General features: G+C 40.9%; 1 protein-coding gene across 1 annotated transcript in view; it reads right to left on the bottom strand.

The window, feature by feature from the left end:
- LOC149156210 (cold-regulated 413 plasma membrane protein 2-like) overlaps positions 1–18,514 on the bottom strand; it is a 53,313-nt gene that overhangs the window by 34,130 nt on the left and 669 nt on the right. The gene's annotated exons all lie outside the window — the stretch shown is intronic.

The following is an 18,514-nucleotide window of genomic DNA, read 5'->3' as shown; positions in this document are numbered from 1 at the left end:
CTGGCTGCTTTCCCTTATCCTCCCTCGCAGTCGCACCGCTTTTGAGCACCATATTCACATTCGGGTCCTCTTCGCGCGGTTTAGACCTCATCATTTGTATATTCTAAGTCAGAGGAGGCTGGAATATCCATTTTTCGTGCATCTGTGTGATCAACGTAAGACAATCTATTGTTTCATGATCAAACTAACCACAATACAAACAAGATATCCTCATCGGGTTGGTACAATCACAGGCATAGTGCCCTGGTCCTCCGCAATTGTAACAAATTAACTGTTTTGCAGCCCCTTCCTGGTCCATTCCTTCTTGCCCTTGAAATCCAGAGCGTGCCATCCCCGCAGCTGGTTTGAGGGCTCACGTTTTTGTCTGCATCCTATAGGCTGGGGTCAGAGCCATCATTAGCTCATAGCTACGACAAGTGCACTCATCGTGGCCTACCGACCTGCAGATATTACAAAACAACTACTGGGGAGTCTGTGTATACTTCTGTAACAAATGACAATTATCCGTCGTGTGTTTTCCTCCTATCTGACAGATCGCGCACAATAACGCGACTGTCGTACTCGGCCCTGCCTGTGCCTCTGGTCTCAACGGCATTGGCCCCCCTCCTGCCAAGTAGTTCACGAACACTAAACAGTGATCCTTGTCACGGCCCTAGCCTTTGCATTTTATGCACCATACTTCCTCGCGCGCCTCTGGCTACGGTGCCCTATCCTGCTTCAAACTTTGCATTTCCAAGCATAGGTTCTGTAGTTGCGTGTGGATTTGTTGAACTCCCAACCCAAGGTCTTGTATCGGGGTCTCATGCAACCTCATCGCCATTTCCAATGCTTCGGCCTAGGTGGAAAGTTTCTGTTGTGACAGCGTCGTCCTCAAGTGCGGTGTCAAAGATGCCACAAACCATGCGCGATGTTGTCCATCTGTCAGCGTCATATTGGCTTCGCGAATCATACTCTTCAGTCGCTCATCCAGATCCCAGGGAGTCTCACCCGAGAGCATCGCGATCTCTTTAAACCAGATGATTGACTATGTCTCTGATTTCGGCCGGCTAGATTCTTTGTTCAACGCATTCTAGATCTCTGTTATCCTTGATATACCAGATCAAGGCGCAATCCTGCAGCACGCTCACCAATGTAGCCTTCTTAATTGTCGTTCGTGACACCTTGCACTTCCTATAGCTCTTACCACAAACAAGAATTGGTTTGGATCTTCATTCCCTACCCCTCTGAATACTGGTAGTTTGATCGTGCTCGCCATATTGAACTGTGGAGGCGGTAGAGGTGGAGTGGGTGGAGATGGAGGTGAGGGAGGTGAAGCGGGTGGTGGCGTGGGTGGAGGTGGTAACCGCGGAATGCGCTGCCTTATCAAACTGACCGCGCTTCTTGGAGAGACCTTAGCGAGCTCTTCCTTGCTCTCTCGTGAAGGTGAAATTAAGGGACTGTTTTCTAATTCTTTGCTATTTTTGTAGATCTTTCCGCTCCGCGTCATCCCAAACATTAATGTATTCGCATGACCCTCTTTTCACACAAGAGCATCTTAATCCAAATATTCAAAGACTTAATATACTTACTTCGCGGTCTTTTGAGAAAGCGTCGTTCTGCTTCGTTGTAGCTCACGATCGTGTCTACCGCAAACTCAATGATAAATCCCTTGATCTAAAAATGAGATCTTAGATTACTTTTAAGGTATTACAGACTCATGTGCAGGATTTGCCTATATTACTTAGTGCAACGGATCGATAAGATTGAATAATATAGACAAGGAGCAGTTAGAGAAACATAATAAACATACACACATAACACAGCAAAACAATCAAGAAGTTCACCCAGAACTCCTGGGCTACGTCTCCTGGTCCAGCCTTCAGTGGTGACCTCTCTATTATGTCTTCAAGAGCAGAGTTTTACAAAGTGAGCTCAATTTGAGTCTCAACACAATAGATACAAAACAACAAGGCTTTACTTGGATTCCCCAAGTATTTCTGAGTACACAGACTCTTCTCCCTGACTCTCTGTCTTTGTTTTCCTCTCTGTCTCAGCTCTTCTACACTCTTGCCCTGTCTCTGTCATCCAGTGGCTTTTTAAGCCAATCAGCGCTTGTCTGTTTGTTTTTCCCTTTCGGGGTCTCTGGCTTCCGACCTCTGTCTGCTCAAATCCCCTCTGAGCATTAAGCAAGCATTTGTTAACGCCTTCAGGGAAGGTGGCCACCTGTTCTGCAACGGAAGGGACCATCGGCGCATTGAAATCCCAAGATATCGTGTTCTCTGTTTACACATAGAAATACACATAAAACGTTGTAAAACGCTTCCTATCAGACTTGAAATCACATCGAATCCACCCTATAATCCATCGGGTCCGCCCTTATATCGCTATTGCAAATCACTTGGTCGGGGTTTCCTTTGTATTTGGGTTTATTATGAAAAATCCCAAATACACAGAAAACCCGCAAAAAATGCTCCATATCGGACTTGAAATGTTATAATATCACATCCATAAACCCTTTCGGGTCCGATTTTATCGCATTAACGCATTTTCCTTTGTAATTCGTTTATTTATCAAAAACATGAAATACAAAGAAAAGCCCATTTACCTGAACTCAAAATTTATTAAATTTCATTAATAACCCCGTCGGGTTCGGCTATGGCAAGTCGCAAGTGTATCGGCCCCCACTCCTTTGTATCGCTCTGATGCAATAATGCGATGCGACATGTCACAATCGCATATCGCATAGTCCCTGGGCCGTTTGGTAAGTGCTCCTTTGTATTCTGCCTATGCGATATCGCGAATTAACCTGGGCCATTGATCTGCGCGCTTGATCGACTGTCCTTGTTGACCCGCGCTGATCGCTATCGCAACTGTCATATGGCCGCCTCCGATAACCCCCGCTTGCCACCGCTGATTGTGATATGCCGACGGTCCAGATCCAACGGCTCCTGTGCAAAGTTATTCAAGCCGCCGATAGCTCTGTTTTCATCATTTTCTTCATTAGCTCTGTTTTCATCATTTTCTTCATGTTTTTTATCTCCCGATAGTGTTTTACAACATTTTTAAAGGTTCATCCCTTGCGATAGTTTTTTATTATATGAAGACTTAGAAAGTTTTAGGATCCATTTTGGATCACGCCTTCCCACTGAAAAAGTATTGGACCACCAAAAGTTGGTTTTTAAGCATCGATCAAGTGAGGATACAGCTTCCTCACTTGTCCAATCTCTATCCATCGTGCATTGCTTGGTTTTGAACCTTTGAGTCCGATTCTCAGGTACTCAACATCCCCTCTGCGCGTAGTTCTCACCTTCCTGTCCAGAACTGTGTCTTCCTGCAACTCATTGAGATATTCAGGTAACAGATCATCAATAAAAGGCAACTAACTTTGCTCTTTGGGATCTTCAATCAATGAAGGTTCATACAGTCTCAAGTTCTCTGCATTAATGACTGAATAGATATGCATATAAGCTGACAAATCAAGGCGAAAAGCATTTTCACCAATTTTCTCAAGTATCCTGAAAGGCCCATACTTTACTGGCTTCAGCTTCTTACCTTCACCTTGCATTCTGTCTTTGCTAATGTACAGCCAGACTTGATCACCAACTTGGAAGCTATGCTCAATTCGATGCTTATCATGCCTTGCCTTGTACTTGGCCTAGCTTTTTTCCAGTTGTTCCTGTACTGCCTGGTGAATTTCTTGGATCTGTTCAATGAATTTGGTTTTTGTTCACATCATTGTGTCCATCAACTGCTATGTCTTTTCCAAAGACAAAATCCAAGGGAGACATTGGTGTAAAACCAAAACAAGTCTCAAAAGGAGATCTTTGAGTAGAAAAGTGTTTGGCACGGTTGTAAGCATGTTCCACATAACATAAATGTTCATCCCAAAGCTTGGGATGCTTGCTGCAATAGCCCTTGAGCAACTGGATCACTGTCTTGTTGACTACCTCTGTTTGGCCATCTATTTCTGGATGAAATGTTGTGCTCTTCTTCAATCTGGTGTCTATCAATTCCCACAGACTTAACCAAAACTTCCCAACAAATCGGGAATCTCAATCAGATACAATGGAAGTGGGTAATCCAAAATGAACCTAGACATGCTGAACGAACAACTTCGTTGTTTGTTCAGCTATAATCTTCTTGTTACAAGGTATTAAAATACACATTTTGCTGATCCTGTCCACAATAACATATAAATAATCATGACCATTTCTAGATTTTGGCAATCCCCCAACAAAGTCCATGGAAACACTTTCCCAAGGACAAGAAAGAACTGGAAGTGGAGTGTATAAGCCTAATTTTCTATTACTGGGCTTGCTTTTAACACACGTGGTACACCATTTTATATATCTAGAAACTGTTTCATGCATCCCTTGCTAGGCCCCTATACTACTAGTGTAACCCCTTATTGTTATTAGTACAACCCCCTTATTATATTGTTGTACCCATGTAGTACCCATATTGTTACTATTGTGCCCCATAAAAGGCCACTATTGTTATTATTGTACCCTTACATTATTATTGTTATGTCGACTCTGATTATATTATGACCCCTTAGACTCCTATATATAGAAAGGAGGTCTTTTCATTTGTATCATCCAAGAATTGTTCATTTGTGTAATGTACAGGAGGTTGCCCCCTCGAAGAGACTGAATTCTAAGGCGTTGATCTATGCTTTCTATCTTTTGTGAGTTGGTTTCATAACATCTGGTATCAGAGCTTTGGATCCTAGGGTTTCGCTTCTCCAAACAGGTCATCGTGACATTTTCACTATAACTTTTTTCTGCACCGTTTCAGACACTAAAAAAAACCCCATTTGGGTTGAAATCGTTCTGAACCTCGGGTCCGAATTTCAGAGCTTTTCGTGCTATATTTGTGGAGATATGATCTAAGGAAGTTGGCCTTTTTGCAAACTCCCGAATTACATTCCAAATAGGTGACCTGGGGAAAATAGTCATAACTTTTGTTTTGAGCATCAGATTGAAATTTCGTAAGAAGTTACAGAAAGAGGACAAACTGTAGTTTCCTGTGTATATTTTTCAGATCCTAAGGTCAAAATAGTGACACGTGGCACTTCATACAAGTTCGCTCTTCTTAAAAGGTATATAATCAGGTCATCTTGGGAGATTGTGCATAACTCTTTCTTGGAGAATCTAAATTCGATCAGACTGGTGGCATTGGAAAGAGGACGCAGAGGGCTACTGCAGGTCGCAATTTCAGAACTTAAAGATCCGAAAGTACAGAGTTACAGTCATTTCAAGATCGAGCTCCTAAAATCAAGAAAAAGCGAGATGAGGAAGTTTGATGGCAAGGATCTAGTAAATTGGATACTACAGATGGAGAAATATTTTGATCTACATGGTGTACCACTATTACAAAAGGTATGTATTGCATCTTCATATTTAGAACAAGATCAATTTTTATGGTATAAAAGGCTTTGTTCTCGTAAACAACTTGTTACGTGGTCAATTTTCACGGAAGAAATTATAGCACATTATGAGAATGCAAAGAGCAACACCTACTTTAGAGCAACACCACAACAATTGGAAGAAAAAAAAGAAAAAGGGCTTTGTTCAAATTGGAAAGCAAAATTATGGCAACAAGGAATTCTACGCGTCACAAGTATAAAGATGGAAGTGTTGTTTTTCCTAGCCTTCCACAACCTACAAGGGTTACACCACAACAATTGAAAGAAAAAGAAAAAGGGCTTTGTTACACTTGTGATAGCAAATGCACTAAAGGTCATAAATGTGCTGAGAAGAAATTATTTTACGTAGAGTATGAAGAGGAGGAAGAAAAGGATCAAGAAATGTCAAAAGAAGAGGACATACGCCAAGACCCAACCCCAGAGAAAGAAGAAATGAATCTGACCATATCTTGTAAAGCATTGGCAAGAATTACCACTCCTCAAACTCTCAAGATAGAAGGACATATCAAGAAGAAAAAGGTTCAAGAAGTGAAAGATCACATCAAGAAAGAAGAAATGAATCCAACCATATCTTGTAATGCATTGGCCGAAATTACCACTCCTCAAACTATCCAGATAGAAGGACATATCAAGAAAAAAATGTTCAAGAAGTGAAAGATCACATCGAGCATCAAGAAATGAATTCGACCATATCTTGTAAAGCATTCAAAAAAATTACCACTCTTCAAACTCTCAAGATAGAAGGACATATCAAGAAGAAAAAGGTCCAAGCAGTGAAAGATCACATCAAGCATCAACAACAAGTTCTCCAACTTTTAAAGGATAATGCCACTTTGGTGCAAAATTGAATGAAACAATAGGTAGATCAACATCGTAGTGAAAAATGTTTTGATGTAGGTGATTGGGTATTTTTAATGCTACATCTCAAGCAAGCTATATATGAGAAATAAATGTTGGCAATACTACATGCACTTAAGAAATGGCGACCTTACCGAATGGAAAGACACTTCAAGGTAAAATTGGATCATGATAGTCTTAAATACTTTTTAGAACAACTATTATCTTTAGAAGAACAGAAAAATGGGTCACAAATATGTTGGGTTGTGACTTTGACATCATCTATAGAAAAGAGAAGCAAAATTTTGTTGCAGATGCACTCTCAAGAAAGGATGAGGATGTGAAAGCATTGTTTTGTGCTATTTCTATTATCCAACCAGATTGGATAAACGAAGCAAGGGATGAAAAGGACGAAGAAGTATGGCCACTCATACAAAAGTTGCAGAAGATCCCAATTCAAACAATATTGCCAGAACTTGAAGAGAAAGGAAAAATCATATTGGAACTTGTAGTAGTCACAGAAACAAAAACCCGACAGCTACGAAATCGATCAATTTCAAAGTATCTCATCAAGTGGAAGAACTTACCCGCTGAAGATTCCACATGGGAGGACAAGAATTTTATACAAAAGTATCAAGAACTACTCAAGCGTTGAGGACAACACTTTTCGAAGGAGAGAGGCATGTTAGGCCCCTATACTACTAGTGTAACCCCTTATTGTTATTAGTACAACCCCCTTATTATATTGCTGTACCCATGTAGTACCCATATTGTTACTATTGTGCCCCATAGAAGCCCACTATTGTTACTATTGTGCCCTTACATCATTATTGTTATGTCAGCTCTGATTATATTATGACCCCTTAGACTCCTATATATAGAAAGAAGGTCTTTTCTTTTGTATCATCCAAGAATTGTTCAATTGTGTAATGTAAAGGAAGTTGCCCCTCGAAGACGCTGAATTCTAAGGCGGTGAGCTATGTTTTCTAGCTTTTGTGAGCTGGTTTCATAACATTCTTAGCCAATAGCAGAATCTTTGCAGCTATGCAACTGTTTTACTTACACCAAAATGACCTGATATAAGAGAAATATGTGCTTCTCGGATTATGTTAACTCTTTCAGTTTGTGGAATGCATAACTTTCCCAAATGATACAAGAGTTGGTCCTTAACATAATAATCCAATTCTTCTACTTGTTTGCCATGACTTAAGGTTGCATATACATCTTTAAAATCTACATCTTGAGCATATTTTTCAATGTAGCTTTCATTCATTACCGAGTTATGCTTAAGTATAGTAGATGCATTTATGATTGGTCTTGATAGCATATCTGCAACCTTATTGTGTATGCCTTTCTTATATCTGATGACAAGATGAAATTGCTGTAGGAAACCCATCCACCTATAATGTCTTGATTGTTGCAATTTAGTTTGTGAGTGCAAATATTGAAGTGGTCGATGATCTGCATGTATAATTGTTTCTTTGCCCATTAAGTAATGTTTCCACTTTTTCACACTCTGCACTAATGCATACAATTCTTTATCATATGTGGGATAATTAACTACTGCAGAATCAAATGTCTCATAATGGTAGCATATGGGTTTACCGTGTTGCATCAACACTGCTCCCATGGCATGGTCACTAGCATCTGTTTCAATCTCAAATGGATGTTGAAGATCTGGCAGTGCTAGTACTGGTGCTGTACTATTTTTTTCTTTTAACGTGTCGAAGGCTTTCTGCCGTTTGCCTCCCCACTGCAACACCTTGTTCAATCCTGTTAAAGCATGTAAGGGAGCTACAATCAAGGAAAAGTTAGCAATAAACTTTCTCCAATATTGTGCTACTCCCAGGAAACTCCTAACTTCTGTAGCATATTTGGGTTTAGGCCAGTGCACAATGACTTCGACCTTAGAGGGATCTATCTTCAATTCACCGCCCCCTACAATATGACCCAAATAATTTAAAGATGTTTTGCCAAATTCACATTTTGATAACTTCACATAGAGATTTCTTCTTTTCTAAACATCTAAAGTTTGCTTTACATGCTTCAAATGTTCTTCCCATGTTTTACTAAAAACAAGAATGTCATCTGAATATACAATTACAAAATCATTAATAAAAGGCCCATTCATAACTCTCATGAAAGTGGCAGGAGCATTAGTCAAGCGACTAATGCCAAAAGGCATAACCAGCCATTCATACAGCCCTTGCTTTGTTTTGAAAGCAGTCTTCTATGCATCTTGTTCTACTACTCTGACCTGATGATAGCCACTACGCAATTCTAACTTGGCAAAGTAAACTTCTTCTTTCAGCTGATCTAATAGATCATCAATGCGAGGAAGAGGATAACGATTCTTGATCATTATTTTATTCAGTGCTCTATAATCAATGGACATCCTCCACGAACCATCTTTCTTTCTCACCAACACGATTGGAGATCCACATGGTGATGTGCTTGGTCTTATGAACCCTTCCATGCATCTTGTTCTACTACTCTGACCTGATGATAGCCACTACGCAAGTCTAACTTGGCAAAGTAAACTTCTTCTTTCAGCTGATCTAATAGATCATCAATGCGAGGAAGAGGATAACGATTCTTGATCGTTATTTTATTCAGTGCTCTATAATCAATGCACATCCTCCACGAACCATCTTTCTTTCTCACCAACACGATTGGAGATCCACATGGTGATGTGCTTGGTCTTATGAACCCTTTATCGAGCAGCTCTTGTACCTGCTTCTTGATCTCTACATTCTCTAAAGCGGATAACATTTTATACCTGTGGCTATGACTATTGTTTCATCACCTGAGTCTGACCCCAAGTCCTTCTGAATAGTAGCAGAAGTCTTCTTCTTTTTACCACCAAACTTCTTGGGTTTCAACTCCGGATGCAAAGACCAGCAGTGTTCATCATCGTGCCCATCCTTCTTGCAGTGAGTGCATGAAGGTTTGTCTTTCTATACAATGTTTGTCTTCCTCTCCTTCCATTTCCGCTTCTTCTTTTCCTTCTTTTTTCTTGCAGAGGGTTTTGATGATCCCCCATTCTCTGAGTTCACATTCTTGCCTCTAACCTCTAGATGTGTAGCCTGAATTGATACATCATCTAGGTTAGTAGGATTAAACATGAGAATGTTGTGCTTCAAATAGCTATGCAGACCACCTATATACTTCAACAAAGTTTCAGGTGAGTCTAGAGAAATGCCTAGAGTTAAAGCTCTTTTTCTAAATTCCTGGGTCTCGCTTTGTACACTTTGGCCCTTTAATTGGCGAAGAGTTTGCCAACTCATCATTGCTTGTTGCATATAAGCTAGTGGATAGAATTGTTTTTTAATGGCAAAAACAAATTCATTCCAGGTAGAAAAAATTTTACCATGCTTCTTCAAATTAGCTTGTGTCATGCCTTCCCACCACACTAGTGCAGTTCCTCCAAGGCGAAGGCTAGCCAGCTGAATCTTTCTCCTCTCTGAATCAATGTTCTGCACCCTGCAATATACATCAATATGTCTAATCCAGTTATCTAGCTTTTATGCATTTAATTCTCCATCATAAATTGGCAAATCAAACTTTACATCTAATTTAATCAAAGATGTTTTCTTCTTTTTCTTTTCAGGGCTAGTTTTATGTGAAGAAGATGATGAGGATGGTGATGATGGAGTAGATGGTGGAGAAGGTCTCTCTTCTTTTCCTTTGCCTTCTGGATGGGCAACTAGAAGAGGTTCCTCTGCTCCTTTATCTGGTTGAGGTGTTGAAGTGCTTTCACCTCGACCTTTCTTAAACTCCCGATACATCTCTTCCACCATGGCTCGCATGGCCATAAAACTTTCCATGAATTGGGCTTCTGATTCTCGTGGAGTTTCTTCTGCCATTCTCCTCTAAGAATAGACTCTCCCAATCTCTAGATTAGCGTCGAAAAGTTTTCCTTTTCTCAGTTTGAGCTTTGACCTAGTTAGCATACAAAAAAAATCCAGTACAAGCTTGTCTAACCTTAGCAAACCTAAAGCTCTGATACCACTTGATCTGAAAATGAGATATTAGATTACTTTTAAGGTATTACAGACTCATGTGCAGGATTTGCCTATATTACTTAGTGCAACGGATCGATAAGATTACGAATAATATAGAAAAGGAGCAGTTAGAGAAACATAATAGACATACACACATAACACAGCAAAATAATCAAGGAGTTCACCCAAAACTCCTGGGCTACGTCTCCTAGTCCAGCCTTCAGTAGTGACCTTTCTATTATGTCTTCAAGAGCACTGTTTTACAAAGTGAGCTCAATTTGAGTCCCAACACAACAGATACAAAACAACAAGGCTTTACTTGGATTCCTCAAGTCTTTCTGAGTACACAGACTCTCCTCCCTAACTCTCTGTCTCTATTTTCCTCTTTGTCTTAGCTCTTCTGCTCTCTTGTCGTGTCTCTATCATTTAGTGGCTTTTTAAGCCAATCGGCACTTGTCTGTTTGTTTTCCCTTTCAGGCTCTCTGGCTTCCGACCTCTGTCCACTCAAATCCCCTCTAAGCGTTAAGCAATCATTTGTTAACGCCTTCAGGGAAGATGGCCCCCTGTTTTGCAACGGAAGGGACCATCGGTGCATTAAAATCCCAAGATATCGTGTTCTCTGTTTACACAGAGAAATACACGTAAAACGTTGTAAAACGCTTCCTATCGAACTTGAAATCACATCGAATCCACCCTATAATCCATTGGGTCCGCCCTTATATCGTTATCGCAAATCGCTTGGTCGGGGTTTCCTTTGTATTTGGGTTTATTATGAAAAATCCCAAATACACAGAAAACCTACAAAAAATGCTCCATATCGGACTTGAAATGTTATAATATCACATTCATAAACCCTTTCGGGTCCGATTTTATCGCATCAGCGCATTTTCCTTTGTAATTCGTTTATTTATCGAAAACGTGAAATACAAAGAAAAACCCATTTACTAGAACTCAAAATTTATTAAATTTCATTCATAACCCTGTCGGGTCCGACTATCGCAAGTCGCAAGTGTATCGGCCCCCGCTCCTTTGTATTGCTCCGATGCGGTAATGCGATGCGACATGTCACAATCGCATACCGCATAGTCCCTGGGCCGTTTAGTAAGCGCTCCTTTGTATTCGGCCAATGCGATATCGTGAGTTAACATGGGCCGTCGATCTGCGCGCTTGATCGACGGTCCTTGTTGACCCGCGCTAATCGCTATCGCAACTGTCATATGGCCGCCTCCGATAACCCCCGCTTGCCACAGCCGATTGCGATATGCCGTTTGGATCTAGATCGTTGATCAGCCAGATCCGACGGCTCCTATGCAAAGTTATTGAAGCCCCCGATAGCTCTGTTATCATCATTTTCTTCATGTTTTTTATCACCCGATAGTGTTTTCTGCCATTTTTAAAGGTTCATCCCTTGCAATCGTTTTTTATTATATGAAGACTTAGAGGGTTTTAGGATCCATTTTGGATCATCCCCCTACTATCTGATCGAGCCAATGGTCCACTGCTCACGTGAGCTTATATTCTAATGCCTCTAGTCTGCGCACCAATTCCGGAGTCCACACTATCGGTTGGTCAAGCCTACACCTTCCCTAGCTATCGGCTAACCTCGCGATCCACTCATACAGTTCAAAAGGAAAGGATGCAAAGAAAATCTCGTGGATTTCCGTATATATGTAGCGGTCCAACCACTTTTTCTCAGGTACTTGCGGAGTTCTGTTTTCTTGTGTCGCGAACTCGTGAATCTTCTTGTCCAACCAATTTTCAATTTCCTTCTTTGTTGGGTTCCAGTGGCACGACATCAAACATCCCTTAGGCAAATCCCAGTCCCGGCAACGGAACCATTTGTTGGCTACATGGGGCCTAACCCAAGTTCAGAAGTGAGTTAGCCAAGCAAATCCCGGTACTACTGGCCCTTTCGGCAACAGTCCGCGGAGCGCACACTAAGGTCTCACCCGAAGTAGTATGGGAGGGTGCTAGAACAAGGTTTCCGCACCCTGGGGATGTCTGATATGGGGCGATAGGGACACGATTCAACCTTTGCGCTTATTGGGCTACGCGCACCAGCGAGCCCCTTGCGTCTTGTGGTACTACCTTCGGACCCGTGTTAGTTACCCAAGTCTTGCTTAATTAGGTTCTGTTCACTAATTACTTAAAATGTTTTCATACATAAGCATTCATACCAATGTTTATCAAGTGCGCGGATATAAATAACCAGATAAACATAACGCATAACATCAAAATATAGATCCACGAACAAATGCACAGTACTCTGAATCAAACTTATCTTTATTAATAAATCTTTTTCAAGTTCAACCCAATTACAGACCCGACTCCGCCCTGCGCACTCAACTGCAAGGGTCCGTGCACTCCGCTGCAGACTCTACTAGGTCTCTGCGCACTCAACTGCAAAGCCTCTTCCTACTACTACGACCCAATACACTTCAGATCCACTTCTATCCTCTGACCATGTGTTTCATCTATCTATTACTTCTTACCCAAAAAAACTATCTTTACCCTTAGAGACTCGCTCTATTTATACAATCCCATGATTCGTGGACCGTGGGTAGGCCGACACAACTCTACATTATTTTACAATTCTTAGGGCCGACAACCCTATGACTCATCCTAGACTTTTGCGCTCCGCGCCCATACTTCGCGGAGTCTTTACATTACATTGACCAAAACTCGGGCTTTAAGCCCCAAAAGCATGTTGTGGGGGAATCCGCTGCCCAACAATATGTGTGTGTGTATTTTCCAAGGAAGACCTCATGGAAAAACCCCAAGGGATGCTTCCCCGCATTCATAGATAGCATCCCTAGTAAACCTGTTGGCATAGATTAGTGCAACCCACCCAAGGGAATTCAAACTAAGCACACGCTAGCTTGGAACTAGCCAAATGCCCAGCAACATTGGCAACAACTAGTCTTCTTCAATTATGGCTACATATTAAATTATGTTAATAGTTATTTATATTTTATTTCATGTCATATAGCCTCTATGGCATAGTTGCTTTGGTGACATATGATGCAATTGAGGCCAAGTGAAAGTCTTGATTCATTTTGTTGGAATAGATATCCCTCACTTGTAGCTTCCAAACCGAATCCATCTTCATTGGTCTTTTGAGCAGTGACGCAGGTAACAATAGATATCCTTTTAATTAGAACAATGGTAATTTTCCATAGTGGATTTGGAGGCATTTCCTAGCAGATAAACACTCTTGTTGCAGATCCTAAGTAAAACTAGGGGGTTCGGCACAAAAATAAATAAGTAAAACAAACGAAGGGAACATAAAAATACCCCGCTTCTTCCCACCTCACCTCCTCGACCTCTCATCCCTAAATGGATTTCCCCCTTCTTAGTTTTCTCTCCACAAAGCCTTGTTTGTAAGTAGACCAAAATATTTGCAGCAATTTTTGGAGTATACAAGATAAATGACAACAATGAATGAACATATATCAATTATGATTTTAAGGGAGGCTAATATTTTTGTAAGTTTGTAGGTGGGTGGCAATACAAACTTAAATATGAATGCAACAACTTACAGATATAATCATAAACACAGAGATACAACAGAAAAAACACTTCATTTCATTAATAGAAAAAGACTGAACTATGCTTACAAACAAAATGGATATAAGATAGCTCGAGCGATGGTAGCTTATCTCTGAGAAGAGATGTCGCGGCTACATCTCTCTGAACTGAGTTACAATGAGGCTCAAGGGATTTCTTATTATTGAACAACAAGGGAAAACCCTAACCCAAAGAGATGTAACACCAAAAGAGTTTATGGGCCCTATTGGGGTTAGCTGGGTAGCCAACTTCCCGAGGTCGTAACTTGGTCATATTATCTCTATTTGACGTGCATGATACCTCGTTGGAAAGATCTCTCCGAGGAATACAAATGTTGATGTCATTGCCTTGGCAATCATTGATTGAATTTTGCCAAAAAAACATCGTTTAGGGCCTCAAAACAACTCCGGAAGTTCAGGACCCGAAAAACTGCCAAAAATAGTAAATTGTGCTACAATTAAGGAAACAGATGAAACTGACTGGGGGGTCTAGGTGGAATAGGCGAGTGGCCACCAATATCCACCTGGATCATTCCTCCCCCCTTAGGAAGCAATGGTCCCCATTGCGTGTAGAGCCTCCATGAGGTGAGGAAATTTTTGTTGAACCTGGTCCCTGGTGAACCACTTGCCCTGGTGACGGAGTTGGCCTGCTTTGACAACTCGATATAGTTGTATCCTCTGTTGCCGAGTGTTCTTGATTTGTGTGTCCATGATCTGATCAGTTGTGGCTTGTTCCATGCAGTCCGGGTTGAGCTTTGTTGGTGTGAGTTGTTCTGCAATGTCAGATGTGTCCAACAATGGTGGGAAGTATGGCCGAAGGCGATCTACATTGAACACTGGGTGCAGACCAAGGAACGGTGGGATGCTGAGCTCAAAGGCATTGTCACTGACGACCTTAGTGATGGTGTATGGCCCATATCAGAGCGGGCGAAGCTTGTGGTGGGGTCCAGCAAGGCGCTCTTTTTGAAAACGAAGCCAAAATTTGTCGCCCACCTGGAACTTGTGCGGCACTTGATGCTAATCATGACACTGCTTGTACTTAGCATTGGATTTGTCCAATATATCATGGACCTATTGTCAAATGTGTTGAATGCGCTCAATGAAGTTGTTAGCCCTTTCAGCTTCGGACTGCGCGTGAGCTGAATCTTCCTGAGTGGCTGCAAATGATATGGCCACATCAATGGGGCATAATGGCTGAAATCCCAACCCTACCTGAAAGGGGTTGTGGCCTGTTGAGTTGTGGAGAGCTCTATTGTAGCTGTGTTGGACATAGGGGAGACTTTCACCCATATGCGTGGATGTTTCGAGTTGTACATGCGCAAAATGTGTACGATCATCTTGTTGACAACCTCTGTTTGACCATCAGTTTGGGGATGGAGAGTCGTGGACTTAGTAAGTTTTGTATCCAGCCTCGACCAGAGACTTGACCAAACTGCACTCAGGAATCCGTTGTCCCGATCTGAGATAATGGACTATGGGATCCCAAAGTGTACCCACACTCATTCAAAGAAGAGCTTAAGCTTAGCAGTGGCCTCTGTTGTGATACTCTTCTTGCAGGCCGTCATGATGGCCATTTTATAGAATATGTTGACGACCACAAAAACGCAATCGTTGTCGTGCTTAGTAGAAAGAAGGCCTGACATATAATCCATGGAGACAAATTCCCAAGGCCGAGGGCTTCCTCGAGCAACATTTTGAAAGGATCTCCTACCCGCTCGTCATTCTTTTCTTCCATCATGGGAGGTCATCGGGTTTCGCGAGGTTGATCTTGCAATGGTTCAACCAGATCGAGCCCTAACTCCTTATACCCTGACCTCATTGGGGACATGCAAAGAAAAACAAAGAAAGAGCAGACCGTTCTGATACCACTGATCCGAACTTAAACAGGAACGCAACAACTTACAGATATAATCATAAACACAGAGATGCAGCAGAAAAACACTTCATTTCATTAATAGAAAAATACTAAACTATGCTTACAAACAAAATGGAAATAAGATAGCTCAGGTGATGGTAAGCTTATCACTGAGAAGAGATGTGGCGGCTACATGCCTCTAAACTGAGTTACAATGAGGCTCAGGGCCTTTTTATTATTGAACAATAAGGGAAAACCTAATCAACTAAAACCCTAACTCGAGGGGATGTAACACCAAGAGTTTATGGAACCCATTGGGGTTAGTTGGGTAGCCAACTTACCGGGGTCGTGACTTGGTCATATTATCTCTATTTGACGTATTTGATACCTTGTTGGAAAGATCTCTCTGAGAGCTACAGCTGTTGATATGATCACTAACACAATCACTATAGGAATTTTGCCAAAAAAACGTCATTTAGGGCCTCAAAATGGCTCCAAAAGTTCAAGACCCGAAAAAACTGCCAAAAATAGTAAATTGTGCTACAATTAAAGAAATAGGTAAAATTGACTGGGGTCTAGGTGGAATAGGCAGGTGGGCACCAATATCCACCTAGAGGCTGGATCAGGTGGGTACCAGTATTCAAATTGCTCAAGAGGAGGGGCAACCTATTCTACTTCTAATTTTAGGTCTCATTCTTCCAAATGACCTCATGTTATTCAGTTGGTAATAGTGCTCATGACCATGGGTCACATGGTAGGGGGAATGTTAGTCTTGACCATGGCCATGGAGGGAAAAAACTCAAAGACAATCCCATCGACTTACCAATATGGATGTATTACAAAACATTGGACCATACAATGGTAATATTACAAAACATTGGACCATACAATGGTAAGGGAATGGGAGAGAGTTGCAAATGGCAATCTCAAATTTACCACATTGTTGTTACTAGGCCATATATCAAACCACAATCCCATTCTCTCAATGAAAGTGGGTTGGAGTTAAAAATGCCAAGCCATAGGACAAAAATATGTTGATAAATCTCAGATGATCAAAAGAATATGAATGCAGCCAAGATCTCAAGAAGCAATCCTCTTCTAGACAAGGAAGACCAACTTCGTCACAAATGTGTCTTCTTGTTGAAGGGCCTTATGAATTTAAACATGGAGACATTATGTGCACAGTTGCCTTGCATGTTATATATTTGTTTACATCATTCCAATTAATGTTGTTCACTCAACAAATTGGCATGATAATGATGTGCACAAGCAAGGAAGCTTCCAAGGGCATCAAGAGCCCTTGTTTCATAAAGTCTGCATCACACCACCATCTTAAGCAAAGAGGAGCAAAGTATTGAGATATTTTTGGAATTCGTTTGTTCCAAATGGAGTACTACTAATCTTTATCTGTTATGATGGTTGGACCGGCATAGTTAATGAGCCATTAATCAAAGTGCTTGTATGTCTACTTCAAGGCCATATTTCTTGAGGGCATTTGATGCCCCCCTCGCAAGGAAAACACTTAATGGATGACAAATACTCAATGTTACCAGGCTTGATTTGGAGAATGACTTTGTAAGGAAGAAGACTTAATTTGGAGAATGATTATGTAAGTAAGGAGAGTAAGAATAGACTCAAATTCATGATTCGACTTCGGAATTAAAATAAAATCAAATACATTAAATGCCAATTTAAAATATAATTTTCATTAGCATGAAAGTTTGTAAATTCCATATGATGCAAATTTTCAATAATAGATGATACTACATACAACAAAATGGCATGGCCTCTGGAGAGGGGACAAATCTATTAGTTGTGTCTTGTGAAATCAGATCAGAAAAACAAGCAAAATGAGTGCTCATGTTTTTCCGTATCCTTCAGAGACAGACGAACAAGTCTGATTCGTGAGTCACCATGTCAATCTGCCCTGGCATTTGACATGCAAATCGAAATTGGGAGAATGACTACGGACCAAGTTAGCCACGGAAGAGGTGTGTAACTTTGTTTCCTCAAAAGAATAGAGTCAAACTTGTGGGTCAACTTGGACTCAGAAGAGTCTGGTAACTGACACAACCATTACAAATTAGCAAGATCCTGTGAGGCTTGCAGTCTAAATCTTGCTTTAAGACAAATAGGCATCTAAGTTAAATGGATGCATGACCTTAGTGAAAGAGAGAAGAAATGTAGCCATTTGATATAGATAGTGACTATAATCGGAGATATTAAACTGTGACATCAACAGGGAATGTTGTTGAAAACTGATTTGCAGTTCACGCAGAAATCTTAAAAACGTTGGTATCTGACTGTGTAGATTACTCCACAATTTGCCTGCATGGATATAGCATTTGAATAGTGAGAAACAAATCTTTCCCTAAACATATTTATCACATGGAATCAATATTTAATTACTTATCTGACCCCTTATATTCATTTTGTTTTTCAGAATCTAAGGAAACCCACATCTCAAATACCGTGATAGGTAGTCAATACCCACTTTGCATTTCAAATCACAGGAATCATCAGATGAGGAAACTAATAAACAGGGGTACACAGGTAATCCCATGAAACCCAAGTTGTTTAGACCGATAATATGGACAGCTCTCATCCCTAGATGCAACTTTGAAACCAAGCCCTTAAGAATTGGAAAAATGCAGTATCATTTTCGAGATAAGCAGGGATGATCTAACTCTGCCTAACAGATGTAAAGATATCCCATCTAAAGATCTGCCCATAAGTACTAATTGCCACATTGATATACACTGCAGTGGAAAGACAAAATGCTAAGCACACAAGTAGAGTTACAGCAAGCAGGTTGTGGTCCAGTGGCTAAATCAAAGTCCTTTCA

This window comes from Pinus tabuliformis, chromosome 9, assembly GCF_031772625.1.
Source record: "Pinus tabuliformis cultivar Carrire ecotype Pingquan chromosome 9, CPIR1, whole genome shotgun sequence".
Lineage (NCBI taxonomy): Eukaryota > Viridiplantae > Streptophyta > Pinopsida > Pinales > Pinaceae > Pinus > Pinus tabuliformis.
The sequence above is the reverse complement of the archived record's forward strand: the minus strand, read 5'-3'. Positions and strand labels throughout refer to the sequence as shown.